This window comes from Electrona antarctica (assembly GCF_951216825.1).
Source record: "Electrona antarctica genome assembly, chromosome: 6".
Lineage (NCBI taxonomy): Eukaryota > Metazoa > Chordata > Actinopteri > Myctophiformes > Myctophidae > Electrona > Electrona antarctica.
Window position 1 is genome coordinate 15,637,155 of NC_136811.1, and position 8,200 is coordinate 15,645,354.

The 8,200-nt window shown below is 41.4% G+C and overlaps 1 protein-coding gene across 2 annotated transcripts in view; it reads left to right on the forward strand.

Annotated features, from left to right (window-relative positions):
* cicb (capicua transcriptional repressor b) overlaps nucleotides 1–8,200 on the forward strand; it is a 64,347-nt gene that overhangs the window by 3,387 nt on the left and 52,760 nt on the right. The gene's annotated exons all lie outside the window — the stretch shown is intronic.

The window sequence follows — 8,200 nt, forward strand, 5'->3', positions numbered from 1 at the left end:
GAATACTTTACAAGTTTTGGAGGATTTGTGAAAAGCCCAGCAATTATTCTAATAATAACAAGAACAGGACACACAGCACACAACAAGCAGATTTACATGGTGTTGACGTGTGCGTTCGGTGAAATAGCATTTCACGAGGAATGATGCGAGTAAATTCTAACTGTAAAGTAGGCGGCAGTTGTTAAGGAAAAATACATAAAAATAGATACGTTGGAGTATTTTATGTTTGAGTTAAAGCACATTCTTAGATTGTGTAGCTCTGTACAAAATAAAGGACCTAAGAGATAGACTGCTTTCCATTTCCCACTGAATAAAAAAAAAAACTATAATAATAATAATAATACATAATAAATACTTATTATTATTATTATTTTTTATTATTATTAAATAATTCTGTGGGGAGTCCCTTGGAGAGGGAATTAGTCTCTATACCACTGTGTTGGTGGACCGACATCCATGATGACCATTCTCTGGTCATGGATGGTGTTAGAATATTTTGACCTATACTTTTCTTATTTTTTCTGTCGTTCCCAAACCCTTTTGGCCATGCACCCCCTGTTATCTCCTGACCTAGCTGACGCACCCCCACATGGAAATATAAATTGCATAAGCTATATAGACACATACATTTCCTATTTATCCACATATATGCACATATTAACCTGAATATGGCTTATATATGCAGCATAGGCTATATTATGCATATACTTGCCATATATTGGAATAATATGTTAATATATTTTAAATCAAACCATAGCACCACCATTAACCTTTTCATGTCGCGCACCCCTGTGTGTGTGTGTGTGTGTGTGTGTGTGTGTGTGTGTGTGTGTGTGTGTGTGTGTGTGTGTGTGTGTGTGTGTGTGTGTGTGTGTGTGTGTGTGTGTGTGTGTGTGTGTGTGTGTGTGTGTGTGTGTGTGTGTGCGCGTGCGTGCGTGTGTGTGTGTGTGTGTGTGCACTGTGCGCGTGCGTGTTGTATATAAAAAAATATCTACAGTTTATGTATGTATACCGTATATTATAGAGTACATATAATATAAGATTCAATACTTTATTGCCATGTCAACAGAGTTGATTGGAATTTGTTTCAGTGCTCTAAAAACACAAAGACACATATTCACATCACATATTCATACAGTAGAAAAAGAGACAAAAGTACAAACATCACATGAGAGGGACCAATACATAAGAAGAACGCAAAACGTTACCATTCAAAATAAATAGCAATTCATGGCCTACCAGAGGGTGTGTGTTGTGTTAGCCGTGTGCTGCAGCCACATAGCAGGGGCTTGATAAGGAAGTTCTGCTCATTGGCCCGGCAGTGAGAGAAGTTATTTTTACACCAATGTCGGCGAGAGGCTCCTTTTCTCGGAAATTGAAAAATAGATGAATACGTTCACAGAGAAACCCAAATTATATTTCACTAGGAGGACTTGAAAGAGACACAGAAAGTGAATTAGTTCTTTAGCCTCGTTGCAAATAAAGCTAAAGTGTGAGGCAGACATTTTCTAAATCAGATGAATCATTAGGTTACTGGGTTCGTGCGTGTTTGGTTCGCGCCCGTTCTATTTTTCACTTTAGTATGCACTAAACACACACACGCACACACACACGCACACACACACACACACACACACACACACACACACACACACACACACACACACACACACACACACACACACACACACACACACACACACACACACACACACACACACACACAGAATGTTGAAGACTTAACTATAACAATTAAGCCTTATTAAGGCATCAGTGTAAAAATAAAAGACAAAAGAAAACTGACAATGCAATTTATTACTTTTCACCTGAGTCTGTGATTTCCCCACTCCATATATCTGCTCATACATTACATTACATTACAGTCATGTAGATGTACATTTTGATGATTAAATAAAATGACAATTGAGACGGCGTACTTTCAATCTACAGAGCTCTGGTGTTCAGTGCTCAATGTGCCACATAAATTCCAGGGGACAAGGACAAGCTCTCTTTAAATGTAATAGAAACATGTACATTTTGGTGTTGTTGTTTTGGAATTTAAATGTCACTCTGATGGTAGCTTGTAGAACTGTATTGTAAATAGCTATTCCGTGACACCATAGAGTTGCACCAGAGCATTTTGATATCTGAAAATAAAGCGAAAACATTAAAGGACCACTTCACCACTTTTCAACTTCTCTTCCTATAATTGGTCCTAACTAATGTTCACGATAAAATACCACAATTTCTTCCTACTCAGTCTGTGTCTCATAGGAAGGCTGTGGGCAGTTCAGAAACCCATCCACCAGTGACATCATCGATGGTGAATCCAAGCTAATAGAAACGGCAGGCTTTCTTTTCCTGAAAAGTTGCCATGCAAAAGTTGAAGCCATCGTTCTCACGATAATACAAATCTAAATATATTTTAAAACAAATCTTGTTTTAAAAAAAACTGCCTAATGATGATGTCACTGGTGGACGGGTGTCCGAACTGCCCAAAGCCCTCCTATGAGACACAGACTAAGTATGAAAAAATTGTGGTGTTTTATCATGAACATTAGTGAGGACCAATTATATGAAGAGATGTTGAAAAGTGGTGAAGTGGTCCTTTAAAGGGTGATTTTTTTATACTTATTTACGTGTTGGTGTCACTCCCCGAAAATAGCCAATCCACACGTAAACCCGCAAAACTAAGTATAACTCAAGCGTATAGCCGGGTTTCATACACACCTGTGCCACACACGTGCCCTGATATGATTGAAAACGTTTAAATAAGCACTTTTTTTTTTTTTTTACCAGTAAGCATTACACGTGCGTGCGTGCGTGTGTACGTGCGTGCGTGTGTGTGTGCCTGCGTGTGTGTGTGTGTGTATTCGTGCACGCGGAGAGAGCCCTCACAGCAGTGCATGCTGTTGTCGCATATGGACCTCCCTCCAGCGTCTTCCTATTAGCCTTCTGTCTGCCCGTAACGCAGTGCTAAACTAGCATGGTTAAAAGCCGGTCCCGTGCGGTGTGCCGTGTGGGTAAGCCCTGTCACCAGCGCGCCCTGGCAGGGACCAGGTCAGCCCAGGGTCAGCCACGGATGGCGCTGGGATCACCGCCGCTAATGACCTCTATAAGCTCACTGGTGTTGGGGGGGAGTTTAGCACTGGTCTGTCTTGTCTGAAAAAGCTATGTTTCTATGTCAGTCGTTCTTCGATTTTTCAAAAATAGCAGACCTACAAGCTCGTAGCGCGCCACTCGGTGGCGCGCTATGAGCTTGTAGATCTGCTATTTTTCAATAGCTAAAGCATAACATAATGCTAACGCCAAAAGGGGTTCCCGGTGTTGGGGGGGGGGAGTTTAGCACTGGTCTGTCCTGTCCACGTGCAGGAAGGAACTGGTGGGCAAGATTACATCTGGTTGCATTATGAACTGGTCTTACATTATTTCCCAAAAGAGCATTTTATCGACCATGCTCTGTATTTTGTGTGTGTACTTTATAATACAGGGGGTTTTCAACAGGTGGTCTGTGGACCACTGGTGGTCTGTGGAGGTATTGCATGTGGTCCCTGACCATGCATTTAGTAATGTATCAAAGTGAAGATTTTGGGCCCTTAAAACCCATTTTTTGGGCGGGAACCCCTTTTGGTGTTAGCATTACATTATGCTTTAGCTATTGAAAAATAGCAGATCTACAAGCTCATAGCGCGCCACCGAGTGGCGCGCTACGAGCTTGTAGGTCTGCTATTTTTGAAAAATCGAAGAACCACTGACATAGAAACATAGCTTTTTAAGAAAACTGTCAGGATGTAGAAGACATTTTTAGAATCTGATCTCAGGTCAAAATGGGGTACTGTATGCCATGCCGTACCCTACCCGCATATAGTGGGTTTAGAACCTTCCACTATCCGTAAACGGTATCTTGCCGTATGGTGCGATAAAAGCTCCTTTAATAGGGGTCAATGTGACAAAAACAAAATAACCTGTCCTTCATGAAAAGGAACCTGTGCAGTCCATTACAATTAGTGGACAAATAGTGGAGGTATAGTTGACAATTTTAAATATTTAGGCACATATATTGACAGCAAAACTCAATTTCAGTGAAAATACTGACCGGATTTATAAAACGTGTAACCAACGCCTCCACCTACTACGCATGTACTGTTGTTTATGAGACCGAAGACAAATTTCCACATTGTGGACAATAAATGATACGTAGCTTGCGGAGTTAGTTCAGTCAGATATACTCGAGGGGTTTCATGTCGTGCTCAAGGGCGCATACATACAGTATACTCAAGGGGTTAATATGCTGCTTTACTATGTGGGTGTATTCAGTGTGTGCAACACCCACATGTCATTCGCTGATGTGGCAGTCAGCTGACCAATTGGGCGGGCTACTTAAGCTCACTAGACTGCATGCTCTTCCTTCTGCTATGGTTCCTGGTTGTTATGTGATGTTTGCTCCCACCGCCACCCCAGCACCACCGGTGGGCTCTGTTATTTATGTTCCCCATGGGGGGTTTATTGTATATCTATCTCCCTGCTCTTAATGTTTAATGATGGTGTTTGATTGTGCCGAGCAGGGAGAAAAATGTAGCAGAGCCGAACGCCAAGATAAAATATTATATGCACACTTGTATTCTCATTCTTATAATAAATATTGGTTAAAGGTATATTCAGTGATTTCACTTCATTCAAATATCACTTATTTTTTCTTATTTTTTGGATAATCCTCCATACTATAAAGTGTGCTGACCATATAAGGAGTTCCTCCCTGTCCCCAATGAGCCCCTGGGGTCAAAAAAACCCTAGTTTCGGTTTGGGCTTTGGGTGGCAAAGCCTTCATCCAATCAGGATGAGAGGGGCCTTCCTCCAATCATGATCGAGTGGGGCGGGCCTTGGTGCACGTGCTGTTGGTCTGTTGTACTTCCCCCACTGTAGAGCGTGTGCATGTGCACATCTTGTTACCGGGGCGGACCGGGGGTTTTTCCAAATCATCCAAATCACTGAATGCTCCTTTAAATCTATTCGTGAGTTATGTGACTGAAATGAAACTAACTAAAAAAACTAACTAACTAACACAACCCACTATACATTTTGCCGACTCCTATATTTGCGGGTAGAGGTGTGGGCGTGTTGATGCGATGTGAAGTTATTTGATTTGTGCCGTGCATGGTGGTGATTCCATTTGCTCGTAATCCCCAAATCAGTTTAGTGCCTCTGACGCAAGATAGGGCCCTTTCTATGTTCTTCCACAGAACAGTGCACTAAACTTTTGTGCACTGTTCCGTGGAAGTGTGTCAATGTTGTCAGTTACTGGGAAGTCTGAGGTTAATGAATTCCACAGAAAAGGGAGTTAGAATCTCAAGAAGAGTAGTTGTACCAGCTTGCCTGATTGAGTCATCATTATTAGGAAATGTCATAATATCAGTTAACCTGAGTTTAACCCATTTCGACCTGAGCTCGATTCTACAAAATGTCTTCTAAATCATGACAGTTTTCTGAAAAACCTATGTTTCTATGTCAGTGGTGCTCAACTTCTTTCATGTCAAGGACCCCAGAATTATCTGTATTAATCTGAAAATATGTTGTTCCAGGCACCCCCCATGCAGAAGCAAAGATTTGAGTTAAAAGATTTTGAGTTCACTCTGAAAGAATATATATTCAAAGATTTGCACCACATTTTCACGGGTTTTTCAAAAATAGCAGACCTACAAGCTCATAGCGCGGCACCGAGTGCCGCGCTATGAGCTTGTAGATCTGCTATTTTTCAATAGCTAAAGTATAACATAATGCTTAAAACACCAAAAGGGGTTCCCGTTCAGATTGGGTTTAATGGAAGGTTGGATAAAGTAAGAGAATGGAATAAGGGAAACTGTGGGATAGGAATAGATCAGCACGTGGTTCAAAAGAAAATGATTAAAAATATATCTTTTGGCTCTGGACCACTCATATATTTCAGCTAAATAATGCCTTTCACTTGATATAAATTGTTGCACATACAGGTAGTATCGTACAATGAATGAAATCAAGCCCTTAATATGATTTATTTTCATGATTTAATCTATTTATTAGCTTTCAAATATTGTCTTACATTTGATGGACTTTTGAAATACTGTATTATTTAAACACATTTTAATTCATTTAACAAAGGCATTTTATTTACATTTTTAAACATTTTCTCATGGACCACTAAAACAGTGGTATGTATAGACATGGGATGCATTCAATTCAATCTTTATTACACTCACGGTCCAGATCACATACAGAGGAACAAAAGACAGTAAATAATAAAACAAGTTGCATGGCAAGTGTTACGGAAGCACTAGTCTCGGAGACCACAGGCATTGTCTCTCACACACACACACACACACACACACACACACACACACACACACACACACACACACACACACACACACTGACACACACGCACGCACGCACGCACGCACGCACGCACGCACGCACGCACGCACGCACGCACGCACGCACGCACGCACGCACGCACGCACACACACACACACACACACACACACACACACACACACACACACACACACATGAAATGTAGAAGGGGGTTTCAGTTTCACACACAAAGTTTCATGCGTTGCTTCAAGTTCAGCTACCGGTATTTGTTAAGATATTGTGCGCGTGTGCACCTTTTGCGTGCGTGCGTGCGTGCGTGCGTGCGTGCGTGCGTGCGTGCGTGCGTGCGTGCGTGCGTGCGTGCATGCAGTGTAAGCAAGACGGCGAGAGGGCGAAAGAGAGAGAATGTATGCACGGTCATGCACACTTGGATGTGCTTGTGTTTTCCATAGGGATTAGTCCCATACGTTCTGGGGGATTAGCGCAGTCGATTGTGCACACTCTCTGCCACGTTACCTGCTCATTATGGACAAAACCCCAGTGGCTGATGATTGACACCTGTGTTGATTTTGACAGCAAATGTAGATGTTACCTTTAGTCAGTCAGGCTTCATTTAGTTTTAGTCACATTTTAGTCACCCGGAATGTTTTGGTGTTAGTCTAGTTTTCGTCGACTAAAATGTATTTTGTCGGGCCTTGCATGATGCCGTTGTAATGACTGATTTTACACTTGCTGAAAATACCGAGCTTGTAGATCTGCTATGTTCAGCATGCAACCAAGTGTAAAATGACTTGTGTATTTTACTTATACTGGATCTCTTGTCCACTAGTCCCTTCCTAAGTCTAGTTTTTAGTCTAGTCTAGTTGTGAGCTTGTAGATTGGCTATTTTAACTATTAAAAAGTCTTAAAAATAGTAAAAATAAGGCAACAATGTTTAGGGATAAGGGGTTTAGCATGGATGGAAATAGAGCCCCTAGTCTTAGTTTTAGTCAGCATAGCTTAGTTTTCATCTAGTTTCCATTTAGTTTTCGTCAGTGAAAACAGGTAGTAGACAAACATTTTTCGGCATAGTATTAGTCAACGAAATCAACATTTATGAGACCACTTGCTCACAGTGCATATTCATCCATACACACCAAGGTATACATTCGTACATACGTACGTGTACATACATAATTAGTGTTGATTCCGTCGACTAAAACTATAATGGGAGGGACTAGTGGAGAAGAGATCCAGTAGACAGGTAATTTTAGACTTGGTTGTGTGCTGAAAAATAGCAGATCTACAAGCACACAACACGTTGCGCTGCGACACGTTCGGCTATTTTCAGCATTCAACCAAGTATAAAATCAGCCATCACGACGCCATCAAGGCCTGCCAAAATACATTTCAGTCGACTAAATCTTCAGTTGATTAAGTCGACTAAAATGTGACTAAAACTAAATTAAAATGTCCTCAAAGGACCATGACTAAAACTAAATAAAAATTTGCTGTCAAAATCAACAGTAGGCCTAATACACATTCATACACATGCAGCGCAATGGGCACAGATTCATAAGGAAAGGGGACATGGAGAAGGCAGCTATATAAGATATCTCAATCAACAATCTGAATTTGTGTCAAAGCGCAGGGCTTTGAGAGAGCAGAGTGGCAGAACGAGGAACCCCGTGCCGTGCTATACTGTGTTCTAGATTAGTCCTGTTCTGCCTCGAAACAGCCAGCGCTTCCCAAGGAAATTAACATTTTAAGAACAACACACACACACACACACACACCACTGGGGTTATGGAACGTGGGCTAGATGTACTGTGTATATGTAGGCCAGATATGAACAGTTTCCCGCCGACTCATA